This window comes from Vombatus ursinus, unplaced genomic scaffold, assembly GCF_900497805.2.
Source record: "Vombatus ursinus unplaced genomic scaffold, bare-nosed wombat genome assembly UNPS02014909.1, whole genome shotgun sequence".
Taxonomy (NCBI): domain Eukaryota; kingdom Metazoa; phylum Chordata; class Mammalia; order Diprotodontia; family Vombatidae; genus Vombatus; species Vombatus ursinus.
Window position 1 is genome coordinate 65,622 of NW_020954687.1, and position 15,702 is coordinate 81,323.

The following is a 15,702-nucleotide window of genomic DNA, read 5'->3' on the forward strand; positions in this document are numbered from 1 at the left end:
AGGGCTGAAGCTGGGCCCTCTGAGTCCCCAGGCGAATGGGCAGCAGCTGAGTGGGGCCATGATGAGCAAAGATGCCAGGGCTGGAAAGGATGCTTCCCTCTCACACCAGGCACTGGAACCTGGCAGAATCCCAGTTGGGCCTAGGGATGCCCATCCTTTCCAAAGGAGAGTGCACTGAATTGGACCAGCTCTGTGGGAGGAGGAGATATAAGGAGTCACAAAGGGTGGGAAGACAAAGGGAGACAGATTCAGGGCCCAGGAATAGGGGGGAGGCCATGCGGAAAGGGGAGGAAGGGAGAGCTCAGGGTCTGCCCCTTCTCCAAGACTGCTCAAATGCAGCCATGCTGGGCTCTCTGGAGAAATCCAGACACTCCCACTGCCTGCTGCCTGCAGCCCCAGTCCCTCCTGCTCACCCCCACCCTCCCACCCCCTCCCCCCAGCAGCTGTCAGAAGGGCAGCCGCAGTGGTCCCCCCACCCACGTGGCTTGCTGGCTAAATATAGATATGATTCAGTCAGCGGCAGAGGAGCAGCAGTGGCCCTGGGCCCAGAATCCTCGCTGGAGTTGGGGAGGGGGAGCCCGTGGAGAAGGAAGGAAGAGAGGAGGTGGCGTCTTCCCACAACCCTCCACCCCCACCCAATCTCCTCCCAGTGCTAGCACTGAAGGGGTTACAGGGCTCTGGCTGACTCAAGAGTCACAGCCAGGTGAAGATGCCTGGGGTAACAGGACAGCCCCCAGCCCTGGACACTAGCACCCAAAAAAGCACCATGTAGAAAAGGTATGGTGGAGCGGCACAGGATGGGCACTGGGGCAGGCACAGAGCCCTGACCTGCCAAGATGTCCTTAATCTAATTTGCTGGCTCTGGCCCAAGTCAATTTGTGCTTGTGGAACCTGCCAAGATATGTAGCACCCTGGCCTGGGGGGGTGGGGGGCAGCGAGCTGCAGATCCCAGCTCTCTCCCTCCCTCCCTCCTTTGGGTTTGGGAAGGAACTAAGCATAGGGGATGGGGAGGGGTGGGGGGGAGGGTGCAGAGATCCCTCCCTTAATTGGGGGAGAGCTCTCCCTGGAGGTGGGGTACAGGGGGGCAGGGGACCACCCTGCTCTCAGCTTGTGCTCTTGTGTCACCTGGCTCCAGGCTGGCAGGCGGCTTGTACCTGGACAGCACAGAGCCAATGAAGGCCCCTTGGTCTCTAGCACACTTAACACCTGGGTGGGCCTCACAGTGTGAAAGAGCAATAATGGAGGGCAGGACCGTTTAAGAACTCCTTTTGCTTAGACTCCAAACCCACCCAACAAAGCTTGGATCCCACGGGAATATTTCCTATAATTCCCATCACCACGTAGAGCTGGAACCACCACCATCCCCCACTCCCCACCCAGGGCAGGGCCAGGGAACAGCAGACAGCTAGAGTCTTGGGCTGGAGGCCTTGGCTTGGGCAGCATCAGGTCTGCTGTCCACTTGGGATTGATTTTAGAATTTAGAGTTGGAAGGAACCTTAGAGGTCATCCAGTCCAACCCCACCTTTACAGAGGAGGCCCCAGAGAAGTGAAATGAGTTGTGCCCAAGGGTCACCGAGGCATCCACAGTAGAGGCAGGTTTGCCAACTCTAAAGCCAGTGTTCTTTCCTCTATATCATGATGTTTCCTCTTCCCACCCCATACATACATGCACACATATATATATGCATCTGCATCCCCTTATGTATCTGTACACACACAATAAACATATATGCAAATATAAATATGTGCATCTGCACAGATGTGTAAATGTATGGTAACTCTCCAGATGTGTTGTCTTCCCCATCAGCACATGAGCTCCTTGGAAGCAGGAACTTTTTCTATATGTATCCTCAGCATTCAGCACAGCGCTGTACACATAGCAAGTGCTTAATAAATGCTTTGTTTATTCATTCTTTCTTTCATATATGCAACATATGCATGTGTATTGGTATGTTTCTGTATTGTGTATATGTATACACATGTATGAATAGAAGTGTATCACACAGAAATATATCATAAATGTGAATATTTCACACATGTGTATATGTGTTTGTATGATATTTTTAATGCACATACATATTTACTGGAAGGATAAGGAGGATAAAAGTAGAGCCAATCCCAGGCAGCCAGCCTTCTTTAGACCCTGAGAAGATCCAATGTACTGGATGGAAAGGGACAACAGAGGCTGATCATGAGAAAAAAGGCAAAAGCACGCACGCGTGCAAGCGCGCGCACACACACACACACACACACACAGAGAAACAAACATATAACATTATAGGATTTAGAGCCCTTAGAATAAGGGATCTTCGAGATCACCTAGTCTAAACCTTGTCTTTAACAGATAAAGGAAAACCTGAGGGCCAGAAAAGGGCAGTGACTTGCCCAAGGCAGAAGGGCATGGATTCTAACAACAGGGCTCTTCCAAATTCAGTGCTCTTCCTACTATGTCACACTCGCTTCTCTACCAAACGTGGATGCTCATGGTGGGCTGCCCTGGAGTGACACCTCCAGCAGAGGCAAGCCCTGGGTTGCTACCCACTATGGATGTCCTGCCCGGGCCTGCCCATCTATCCCGACATGGCAGTCCGATGGGTATGCCCACAAGCCCTCCTCCTCCCACTCCAACAGACCAACAGTGGAAGAAAAAGGCGGGATGACCTGCAGCAGGGCTGCATCCCCTGCTCCAGCCTTGCCACTGTGGACAAAGAGGTTGGGGTAGGACAGAGCTGCCATCTTGTAAACCCAGACAATAGCAGCCCCCATAACTATCACACTCCATGGAGTACAATTCTTCCTGAAATTCATCACTCACTCTGGCAACCATCAGAGTAGAGTTGTAACACTAACAAACACCCCATGCTCCCTGATGAAGCGATAACTTTAAGTTAAAGCTGGGCACATATCCTCAAGCAGAGCAAAGACAAGAAGAAAGGTCCTATAGATACCAAAATATTAGTCACACCATTCTTTCTCATAGCATAGAAGTAGGAACAAAGTTGGTGCCCACCCCTGAGGAATGGCTAAACTTACTGGGGGAGATGAATGTAATGGAACACTATCATAATATGAGAAACAATGGGGGCGGCAAGGTGGCACAGTGGATAGAGCACCCGCCCTGGATTCAGGAGACCTGAGTTCAAATCCAGCCTCAGACACCTAACACTCACTAGCTGTGTGACCGTGGGCAAGTCACTTAACCCCATTGCCTAGCCAAAATTAAAACAAAATAAAAGAAAGAAAAGAAACAAGGAACATAAGTAAGCAGAAGACACTCTACAATGACCGCACCAATGCAAATACATAAAGAAGCTGAAGCCAGACATTGTGTAATTGTGATGACCAATTCTGGCCCTGGGAAAAAGGCCAAGGAAATATGCTACTGGTAAAGCAGGGGGCTACGGATGTGGAATGTTGCATACACTGTCAAATGTGGTTGCTACATCCACCGGTTCTGCTTTACTGGGATACAGGGTAGGGCAGAGGTAGGAGAGACTGGGGGAAGGGGAGAGTACTTTGAGAAATGATGGTGATATAAAAACAAAGTGTTAATAAGGCTATTTTTTTTTTTAAGAAGAGATGAGAGGCCAGCAAGAATGATAGCCAACAATCTATACAGTGCTTTAAAGTTCACAAAGCTCTTTACATATATCATCTCACTTGATCCATACAACAATCCTGGGAGGTAACCGATACTATTATCCCCATTTTACAGATGGGGAAACTCAGGCCCCAAGAGGTTAAGTGACTCACCAAGAGTCACACAGCTAATAACCAACCGAGGGACTCTAGCCATTACACCACCCTACCTGTCCTATACGCAGGGGGTTATTTTCAATGGCATTCCAGAATTTACCTTTGTGGGAGCAAGAGGCCTGAGACTGTGGGTATCCATAAAGCTTCAGGCCCTCTGGCAGCATGGTATAAAGAACACAACTGGGTTCCGATCCTAATTCTGCCACTAACCACACCTTGGACAAGTCACTAGGCACCTCTGTACTTCAGTTGCCACCTTTGGAAAAGGAAGATCACAATCAACCCTTTCTATCACACAGGGGCATAGTGATGATCAGAGGTAAGAGATGTGAAAATTATGAAGCACGTGCAATTAAAATAGATGAGTTTGGCCCTAAAGAAGTGATATGATACAGAAGAAAATGAACACAGTAACCTAGTTTTTGGTAAATCCAAAGATCCCAGATATTGGGGGCAAGAACGTGCTACCTGACAAAAACAACTGGAAAAACTGTAAAGCAGTCTGGCAGATTCTAGGTATAGATCAACATCTCACACTGCATGCTAAGATAAGCTCAAAATTTGTACGAGATTTAGACATGAAAGACAGCATCATAAACAAACTGTTTGATCTATGGATGGGGAAAGAATTCATGACCAAACAAGAGATATAAACGAGATGTTCACAGGAGGTGAAATTGACAATTTTAATCACACAAAAAAAATATTTTGCACAAACAAAACCAATGCAGCTAAAATTAGGAGATGAGCAGGAGATGGGGTCAGATGGAAGAAATCATTCCAGCAAGTTTCTAAGACCTACAGAGAACTCGGTCAAACTTATAAGAGTAAGACTCATACTTCAATTGATTTAAATGGTCAAGGGGCATGAACAGGCAGTTTTCAGAGTAAAAAGAGATATGAGTGGACTTCCCTCCCTTTTTTGCAAAAGTGGGGAAACACTGCATATAATGGCAGTGTATTGAGCTTCTGGTTTGGTAAGTTTTGCTGAACTGCTTTCCCCTCCTTATTAAAGGGATGGTTCTCTAGGCAGAATAAGGGACATATGGTAAAACAAAAATGAAGTTAAAAACAAAATACATCTATAATTTTTTAACAATAAGGTACTATAGAAATGTAGGTGAGCACTAATTCTTCTAAGAGATTCTCTGCACCAGTCCTGCTCCCATGCACCATCAAGGTAGGGAGAGAAGAGGACCCTGGGATCTAGAAAGCCATGCCAGCAAGGTCTACTGGGAAAGGTACTGAGATGGGCCTGGAGGACTCCCTGTCTATGATCCAAAACCAGCCTAAGGGCAGAGAAAGTCATTACCAGGAGCCTGGGGGTGGAGAGGATGATCCCCCAGATTCATGTTCTCAAAGGCAAAGACTATCCATGGATGGCATGTCTGATGTTTCCCTGAAGGAAGAAGAAAAATCTCATTGAGGAGAGGAAAAGGCAACCAATAAGAAACCAAGCTTAACACACTGAGGCATCAACCTCACATGAAGCCACTCTACTCTCTAAAACATTGCTGGCTGTGGGAAGCCAGTTGTCTGGTCCTGGGGACCTCTGTTCCCTCACTATCCTAATATTTATTCAACTTCTAGGGCCCATGAGACATTGTCCAGACAATCAGGAAGGCAGGATTACTCAGAATGACACAGCTAGGTGGGATCTCAGAAGTCAACCAGCACCTCATCAGGAATCCCCTCCATACAACAGGCTGGACAAATGTCCATCCAGAACACAGCTTTAGAGCCAGAGAGGACCTTAGAGGCCAGTGAATCTAGCCCCTTCATTATAATAATAATAATAATAATAATAGCTAGCATTTGCTAAGTGCTTTACAATCATTATCTTACTTTATCCTCACAAGAACCTAGGAAGTAGGTACGATTATCCCTATCTTTTATGTGAGGAAACTGAGGCAGGCAGAGGTTAAGTGACTTGCCTAGGGTCACATAGCTAATAAGTGTATGAGGTCAGATTTGAACTCAGGACTTCTGGACTCCAGGCCTAGCCTCTCTCCACCAGCTGCCACAACACTGTCTCTCATTTGACTTGAAGATGGGGAAGCCACTAATTCCTTTGCGACAGCTCTATTTGATAGGAAGTCTTCCCTTATATCCAGTTTAAATCTGCCTCTCCAATTTCTCTCCCAATCCTCTAGGTCTGCCCTCTGGGGTCAAATGGAACAAGTATGACCCTGCTTCCACACAACAGCTCAGAGGGCCTCTCTGTCCGCTGCTGCTTTTCTCCAGTCTCCTCTTTTCCAGGACAAACATCCCTAGTTCTTTCAGCTGCTCTTGCCCAGCTCAGTATCCAGACCCCATATTGGCTTTGTGGCCTCCTCTGGAGCTAGACCAGCTTGTCAATCTCTCTACTGGCCAGGCTTATTCTGGAGGAGGAGGGTGGAAGAATCACCCACACACAACAGATGAGATTCTGTCCCCCCCTTTCTTCACCCCTCTCTCATCCAAGGGGGACAGAGGCAGCTCCCCAGAGGCCACATCAGGCTGCCAGCTCTGGCATTGGCTTTAAATAGCACAATTATCATCTCAGCCTCACAGAAACCTTCCCAACCCCAGTGTGGTTTCTAAGTAACACTTACAGGTCCCTAATTCAGGGGCGAAAGCTGCCAGCTCCTTAAAGCAGGCAATTTGCAATGGGCTTTGCCTGTGAGGAGTGTGGGTAGACTGTGAAACCAAGGAAGGGAAACAGTGAGACAGCAGTGCAGGGCAGGGAAGGGGGCAGAAGGGGAGGGAAGAAATCAGGCTCTTTACTCGGTGCAAGAGGCTAAGGCTGAGGCATCTCTCCTGCCTTCCCAAAAGTGATTCCTCTCTTCTGTCAAACAAGTGGGAGGACAGCCCTGGCCTCAGTCACTATTGGCCACAATAGGCCCAGCTCCTTGTCAGGCTGCCAGATGGTTAGGTAGGCCCCACCACGACAAAATGGAGCATCCACATTTTTCTGCCAAGCCCCTGAGCGGCCACAGGCAGAGGGCAATGCCCACAGTTTAATTAAAATGCTCTGCCCTCCACCACCACCCTACCCCCAAGAAATCAGCTATATCCTGCCCCTCATCTTTCTACAAGGTTGGCAGGAGGAGCCCGAGAAAATTTTGGCCCCATCCTCTGTCAACTCATCCTCCAATCTCAGGAAAAAGCCAACCTAGAGCAGCCAAGAAACAGAACCATTCCTGGAATAAGATTTCTTCTTCCCTGTTCCCCCATCAGCATACCTAATAACTCTCTCTTCTTCCAACCTAGAAGCGGGAAGGGAATAAGCATTGATATAGCACCTACTATGTTCCGGGCACTGTGCAAAGCACTTTTCAATACTAGCTCGTCTGATCTGAAATGGGCCCCAACAAATGAATTGTAAGTGGATGACCCTAATTTGTACACTTACCCCTTAGTTCTTCCAAAACCCTGAAGACGTACACACATTCTGACAAGGTCAGAGTTCATCCAGACACACAAATTAGTGGTGTGACCCTAGACCAATCCACCTCTTACATGTGAGGGAAACTGAGACAGACAAAAGTTAAGTGACTTGCCAAGAAGTGGCAATAAGAAGGGAAGAGTGTTCCAGGGAATAAGATTACTAGCCAGGGCCTTCAAAGACACTCCTGGAAAGATCATCATCAATCAACCATCCCCTCTGTTGAAGTGTCCAGCTCTCTGGCTCCCCACCTTCCTTACACTCCAAAGGCCACTGCCTCAATCGCCCCTCTCAACCCACTTCACCATATCCAGTTTATGCTCTGCTAAGGATCCTTGCTCCATGCCCCTTAATTTCCTTGATCTGATTCTACCTTTTCTTTTGCTGCTAGCCCTTCCTTCACTGACATGCTCCCAGTCCCCCTTCCCCTACAATGACCCATCAACCACACCTGGTCACTCTCCCGAAAGTCTCTCTTTTGGGTTCAATTCTTCAAGCTCACAGTCATTAGGCATTTTAAGGCTTACAAAGTATATTTCCCAAAGCAGTCTGGTAAGGAAGGCAGTCTAAGTGTTATTATTCCCATTTTACAGATGACATAAAATGAAGTGACTTTCTCAAGGCCATGTTTGGTCAGAGCCAAGATTTTAATTCTAGGTCTAACCTTCTTTATCCTGGACCAGTTCTTCCCCAGCTACCTATAGGGATTGGGAGGGAGGGAAGAGGAGGTACAAAATAAGAAAAATAGAACTCAGCACTTGGTCATAGATTGATCAATCTCCTATTAGGATGAAGGTAGAGAAAGGACCTTGCCTGAGTTCTTCAGAACATCCCAAAGCAACATCTGCACTACCAAAGAACCTAGGAAATTGAGGCAATTAGCCCATGTTGGGCTCCAACCCAGTTTTCGTTTTCAATTTTCCACGGAAACTGACTAAGTGGTTAACAAATGCTCCCATTTACTGAAGTTCCATCCAGCACAATTCAACGAGCGTTTATTAAGTACCTAAATAGTTATGGACATTAGAAAACATGAATCAGGAATAAGGAATGAAAGAAGTCAAAGACTTGTGGCCTGCACGGAGACTTCATGCTTCTATGACATGAAAGGCTAGGCATGGGAACCATGCACCAAATTATATTACAAAGACTGACATTTTATTACATTTAAACACAGGAAAAGGCTTGTTACTGATACGGAAGTCATTCCTGAACCAGGTATCTGTGAGTAAGCAGACAAATGATTTGTTCCAGTAAAGATCAAAAAGGGTACAAAACTAGAAGAAATAAATGAAAAAATGATACTGTGTACAATTGAAGCAAGTCAGCCTTGACCTATTCAAACAAATTACTGATAAGAAAAATGGGCAATGGACAGTAAAAAGGACATTGACAGCAATTAAAATAATTTTGTAGTTTAACCAATGTAAAATAATTTATATAACAAATCCAAAGAGCCTAAAACACAAAGCAATCAGCAAATACCTGATAATCAGAATGAGAGGGCAGCCAAAGGCAACACCAGTATAAAACACAAACTTATCTGTAAAATTTTGAAGAGTTAACCATGGCATAGTGGAGAACCAGTCTCAGAACCAGGCTAACTTTAGCCATATAATGTTAGACAAATCACTTAACTTAGCCATATTATAGGCAACTTTCTAAGACAAGAAGGTGTTGATCCAAATTTACAGTGCAGTCTTTTCACTCAGGGAGTTTCCTAAATCAATTATATTATGTCAAAGATCCCTATTGTAAAAGTTTATGGAGAAGCATAGTCTAACAATCAAGCATTTATTAAGTGCCTACTGTATGCCAGACATGGTGCCAGGTGCTGGCATATAAAGACAAAATAGTCCCTGCCCTTGAGGAGTTTACATTCTACCAAGGGAGACAGCACATACAAATATTGACATATAAACAAAATATATATGAGGCAGTTTGGAAGAGGGCAGACACTAACGGCTGAGGGAATTAGAAAAGGTCTCTTGATGAAGGATTATTATAAGTAATATCACCTCACAAAGAGGGGAGAAGCAGTGAAAAGTAAAAAACAGTTTAAAAGATGCTTAGTGAGAGATCAAACTAAGCAAATATATCCCAAGGGCATTTAAATGTAATGCAAGAATAGTCAATGAGGGCCCGGTCCAAAACCAGTGGATTTGCCGTTCCTTGTGGGTTACACAGAACATTTGCAATATCTCTTCCCTGGCTTCAACTCAACACACGGCGGCTTAGTGAGCCTACTGCTGGCTGTGAGTGACTAGCAGCATTCTGGCATTCTAACTGGCTGTGCAGCCAGAACTGAAGGAGTACACAGAAGGTTCAGGCGGAAGAGCTCTCACTTTCTTCCCTGGCAGCTTCCCAGTGAGAATTTCTGTGAGCTGCCACCATGTGGGGGAAGGGCAGAGTACCCTATCTCTCACCCAGACATCATGTGTTTTGGAGTACTTGGTATCTCTGTTTCTATTGCGTTTCCTCCTTCTTGATCTCAGATGAATACGTACCCAGAAAAGGAAGGGACCTGGTTATGGCCTTGTGAGCTCTGAAATGTTAGGAGAGGTTCCACCAGCAATCAGAGTTGATAGCAGAGATGACTGGCACCAATAGCAACAGGGAAGGATTAGTACAGCAATTGAGCACAGCCCAGCAGTTGAGACACCAAGTCCTAGAAGAAGCTAGCCCAGCTGGCATTACCTGCCCCCAAGCAAAGTTGGTAGGGATCCACAGAAGGGAGAAAAGGATTCCCAGGGCCAGAAGTTGTGAGGTACCATTCAGCCCTACACCTGGGTTCCTCAGTACCTTTTGTGCTCCAAATTTGAGGCCACTCTCCCAAGGACTGTGTATGTGTGTGTGTGTGTGTGTGTGCGTGAGAGAGAGAGAGAGAGAGAGAGAGAGAGAGAGAGAGAGAGAGAGAGAGAGAAGAGAGAGAGAGAGAGAGAGAAAGAAAGGTTGAGGGAGGGGAGAGAGCCCCTGGGTTGGGAGGGAATATTTTATATCAACTACTTTAAACTTAAGCCCACTACCCTAAGAAGATTGTATCCCTGAGTTTGGAGGGGATGTTTGTGTACTTCTTTCCTTGTTATATACCTTCTTAGTAAATATCTCTTTGTAAAAGCTAATTGATATCAACTAATTGATCAATATTGGGGGAGAAGCCAACGGGGGCTCATGAATAATAGAAACTCTGGTCCCTCAGGGTTATTCAAAAAACCCTGAGAGGAAAAGTAGTCAGTCATTCTCTGAGGACCTAACCTGATAGCCAAGTTTAGGGGAATGAGTCCAGAAGAAGTGCTACATAAGGATAAAAATGGAAAGAAATCAACAAACTGAAGAAAAATGGAAAAGATAAACTGTCCTTTTATAATAAACTGTCTTCTCCAACAAGAACAATAGAGCTACCACACTTGGACTCTAACATAATAATCCCAGATGTGCTTATGGAGAAAATATAAATAGCACCAAAGAGAACAAAGCAAAGAAAAGCAGCAGTATTAAACCAAGTATACAAGAGGCAATCCAGGCTGGAGGAGACTCAATTATGAGGCGCTGAGGAATTGTTTCACAATATATCTGAAAAAGAGGATGCTAAATGCATGGGAACAAATCTCAGACCTCATTAATACTGAAAAAAGAGAAACCATCAACAGCTACCAACTTATATACTTATTTCCCATCTACATTAAATGTTTATGAAAATCATCTGCAAGGGCACCCTTGATGAGAATATTAGAAGGGAATAGGCAGGCTTGTGCAATTGATATCCCACAGTGGACTACACCTTCACCAACATATAACTCAAAGGATACAAGATCCCATTTTGCTTATGGTTTGTTGATGCTCTAAAAAGCATTTTGTTTGGTAGAGGAAAATTCTCTCTTAAAGGCTTTCTTTTAACAAGGTTCCTCCCATCTATACATAAAAATCATTCAAGATTCCTTATCAAGAGATAACCTAGTTCAGCAACTTTCTAATCACAAGCATTAGGTGAGCTACTGAACAGAGCAGGTGCTTTCCAAAAGTGTTTGCCACTGTGATGGAAGACATCTAGGGAAGAGTAAGTTGAAGAAAGATTCTTTAAGGATGGGGAGGTCCTCCAGATCTTCTGTTGGCAAACAATATCACATTGGTTATATCAAGCCCTATAACGCTGGAGAGCCTCCTGAAAGGGATCCATGACCACTCAAAAAGAGTTCGGCCTGACTATCCACACAGGAAAAACCAAGTGGATAAAGAATGTCTATTACCCAGAATATGACATGCAGGTGGACAACCAATGGCACTTGACCATATGTGTATCACTGATGTATGTGTTACATGAACATGCACACACACAAACACAATGAATCAGGGCTAGAGTTAAAGAGGAAGAGGAGTGGGCTGGACTGCCTTCATAAAATTGCAAACACTCTTTTAATGACTCCAGACTTCTCCCAAAATAAAGATACGACTTTTTAATCCCAATATGTTTTGGCTACAGAACTGAAAAACATGAGATACAAGTCTCCAAAGAATTAAAAATGAGTACCACAGAGGGCAATAAAGAAGTGCACAGTGGGAGCAAACAGTCAGCAAACTATTACAAATAAGAAACTCCAAAACAGAACCAGAGTCAAGGATGTCACCAAAGAAATTCACGATCAGAAGGGAAGATGAGCTATTTGTGGACAAGCACGGACAAGTAGTCATAGCTTGGCCATCTCTATGGTATCCTTATGACGTCAGGGAAAAGTGATGAAGGTCTTCACCACGTCAGGTGGAGCCCCTGTGGCCAACTTGTGGGAAGATGTGGGCAGGAAGACAGGCATGGATAGGTTATAAACTGCATCACTGGAGGGAATAGCCAATATAATAAGATCAATAAAATCCCAAATCTAATTGAGTATCTGAATATGTACCAGGTGTACAAACACCAAAAAAGGAAATGTTCCCTGCCTACAAGGAGTTTACCTTCTAATTGGAAGGAGCAATACATATACAGATAAACAAATACAAAATAGGTAATTACAAAGTAGTTGTAGAGATAGGAGGAAGCGCAATCTGCCCGGAGGATCAGGAAGGGTCTCCTCTAGGAAGTGGCCCTGGAGTTGAGCCTTGAATGGGGCTATATTTTTCCAAAAGACAAAGGTGAAGAGGGAGAACATTCCAGGTATAAAGACTGGCCCATGCTAAGGTGCAGAGGGGGAAGATGGCATATCACATACAAGGATAACAAGTAAGGCCAGTTTCGCTAGAACACAGAGTTTGAGAGGGAGAGTAATGTGAAATCAGCGTAGAAAAGGGCTTTAAATGACAAACAGAGAAGTTTCTGTTTCATTCTAGAGGCAACAGGGAACCACTAAAGCCTCCTGAGTATGGAAGTTACCTATCTCAGATCTATGCTTTAGGATTATGTTTGTCAGCTGTTTGGAGTACAGGTGCAAAAAGGAGAAACCTGAACCAGGGAGACCAAGGAGATTACTATTGATAGTAGTAGTAGTATTAATATATATAGCCCCATGCCCAACTCTCTAGGCCTCAGGTGCCTGATCTAGTTGATAGGACCGTCACAGGAGGATCAGTTGAAGAAATTGGGCATATTTAGCCTACAGAAGAGAAAAGAAGATTTGGGGGCACGGCATGATAATAACTATCTTCAAATAACTGAAGGGCTGCTATATGGAAGAAGCTGTCGCAAGGCAAAAAACCCTTGTATCACTTTTGACTCTTCTCCCTCTTTTAATCACACATCTAACCAGCTACTCAGCCCTGCTGATCCCAATACAGTAAGCATTTATTAAGTGCCTATTTTGACACTTTTTAAAGACCTTCTATCTCTAGGGGCAGCTAGGTGGCCAAGTGGATAGAGTGCCAGGCCTGGAGTCAGGAAGACTTATCTTCCTGAGTTCAACTCTGCCTCAGACACTAACTGTGTGACCCTGGACAAGTCACTTAACTCTCTTGGCCTCAGTTTCTTCATCTGTAAAAAAAAAAAAATAGAGAAGAAAATAGCAAACTATTCCAGTATCTCTGCCAAGAAAACCCCAAATGGAGTCATGAAAAGTCAGACACAACTGATAAATGACTGAACAACAATCTCCTGCCTAGGTGATTTACCTGTGGATATTCCTGCCTCCATTTCTCCCCTTTCCAATCTATTCCCCAAATAATCTTCCTTAAAGACTGACCCCTGCTGCAAAACCCCAATGACTACAGGATAAAATAAACAGCTCACATTCACACAGGCTTTCATGTTTGCAAAGTTTACATATGTCATTTCATCTGATCCATACAACCACCTTGGGAGGTAAATGCAGCAAGTAGTATCCCCAATTTACAGGTGAGAGGGCTGCAACTCAGAGGGGTGAAGTGATTTGCACAGAGTCAAAGACCTGCAAGTGCTGAGGCAGAATTCAAAAACAAGTCTTCCTGACTCCACTATACCACAAGTGCCTTAGCCCTGAAGGCCATCCAACCCTTCAGCCACATTTCATATGAGTCCCCATCACACACACATTCTACGTTCCAGCCAAATTCTGCAACTTGATGTTTCTGTATTTCAACTTACTCCTCTTCTTGTCTGCCCTCTCAGAGGCCAACATTTGCACTAGCCCCACATCACCACTCAAAATCCATTCCTTCCTCCCGGGCCCCGTTCCTAGGGAATTTTTTCCAAGGACGCTTCCCTAATATTAACCCCACACCCTCCTGAGCTCAAAGGGATCCTTCCCTTCTCAAATGTCTTGAAAAGCTTTATCTGGATATGAAGAACAGTTCTAAAAAGAACTGCAAACTACTAACCCCTACTCTAGATCACTACTAATAAGAGAAATGCAAGTCAAAACAACCCTGAGGTTTTACCTCACATCCAGAAAAATGGGAAAGATGACAAAAGATGAGAATAGTCCATTTTGGATGGAACTGTGAGTAGATAGAAACGCTAGTGCATTATTGGTGGAGCTGTGAATCAATACAAACATTTTGGAAAGCAATTTGAAATTTATGCAAATAAAGTGACTAAAATGCCCATACCCTTTAACCCAGAGATTCCACTACTGCCCAAGGAGGCTACTGATAAGAAGAAAGCCATCACACATATCAAAATATTTATAGTTGCACTGTTTATGGTAGTAAAGAATGGAAAGCAAAGTCACTGCCCACTGACTAAGGAATAAATTGTGATACATGAGTGAAATGGAATATTAATCTTACTGGGCTGTAAGAAACGATGAATACAGAGAACATAGAGGCCAACAATATACACAATGACCACAGCTACGTAAATGGAAAGAATCACCACCCCAAAATAGTCAAAAGTGAACACTGTGGGAAAAAAAAAACTTATGGCCCCAAAAGAATATGAAAAAAAACAAATCCACCCCACTCCTTGGCAGAAGTGGGAGGTCCACAGGTGTGGAACAGTGCCTAAATTTGCAGACTTTTTTCAATGTATTTGTTCAATTTAGCTCTTTTTTTTCCCTCTCCTTCCTTTTTTTCACTAAAAACATTTTTAGTTATATGGGGTGGCTCTCTGGGAGTGGATATGAAAGAGATCCTGGGAGAAATTCTGGTAATGTTAAAAAAAAGATATCAATAAAATTTTATCTTAAAAAATGTTTTTAAAAGAAATCCTTTATGTAGGCCTCTCCTACTGCTTAGGCCAATCTACCAGGTATCCAGCTCATTAGTGTGTGGGGTTCATTCCCCTTACTAAACTGTAAGCTCCTTCAGGGCAGGCCTTGTGTATTTCTTCTTTGTAGATCTCCCACACCTAATACAGCGATTTGCATTTTTTTTTCCTCAGACTGAACCTGTCATTTGATTGGTGTCTGTAACTCCTAATAAGGAAACTTCCTTGACCGATGCTGACAGGCCCCTGCTTTGCAATTTGTAGTCTTAGCCAACGGTTCTTAAGCTTTTTTGTAACACGGACCCCTCTGGTGAAGCTTATGGACCCCTTCTTGGAATGATTTTAAATACATAAAATGAAATACTTAGGATAATGCAGAAAACCAATTACATTTATGTACAATTATGAAAACATTTTTCAAAACAAGTTCATGGACCTCAGCTTAAGAACACTGTGCCTTAGAGTTGCCTGGGGTGGTAAGAGGTTAAGTGATTTGCCCAGAGTCACACAAACTGTACCGGTCAAAGGTGGTACATGAGCTCAGATTTTTCTGACTGTGGAGCTGACTCTATTCAAAAATACTGCTTCTTACATGAAATGCCTTACACATGATGTTTAATGAATGTTGAACTGAAAAAGTTTAATTCATGGATTTTAATAAATAATAAAATAAATAATTTAATAAATGGATTCTGTGTTGTTTCCTTCACCAGACTAAACCTGGACTAGTGGTAGAAGTTATAGGGAGGCAGATTTTGGCTCAAAATAAGTAAGAACCTCCTAATAACCATAGCTGCTCCAAAATGGAACAGATTACCTCATAAGGTACTGAGCTCTCTGTCCCTGGATGTCTTCAAAGTGATCCTTGACAACAACTCAGCAGCAATACTGTAGATAAAGAAGATGACCC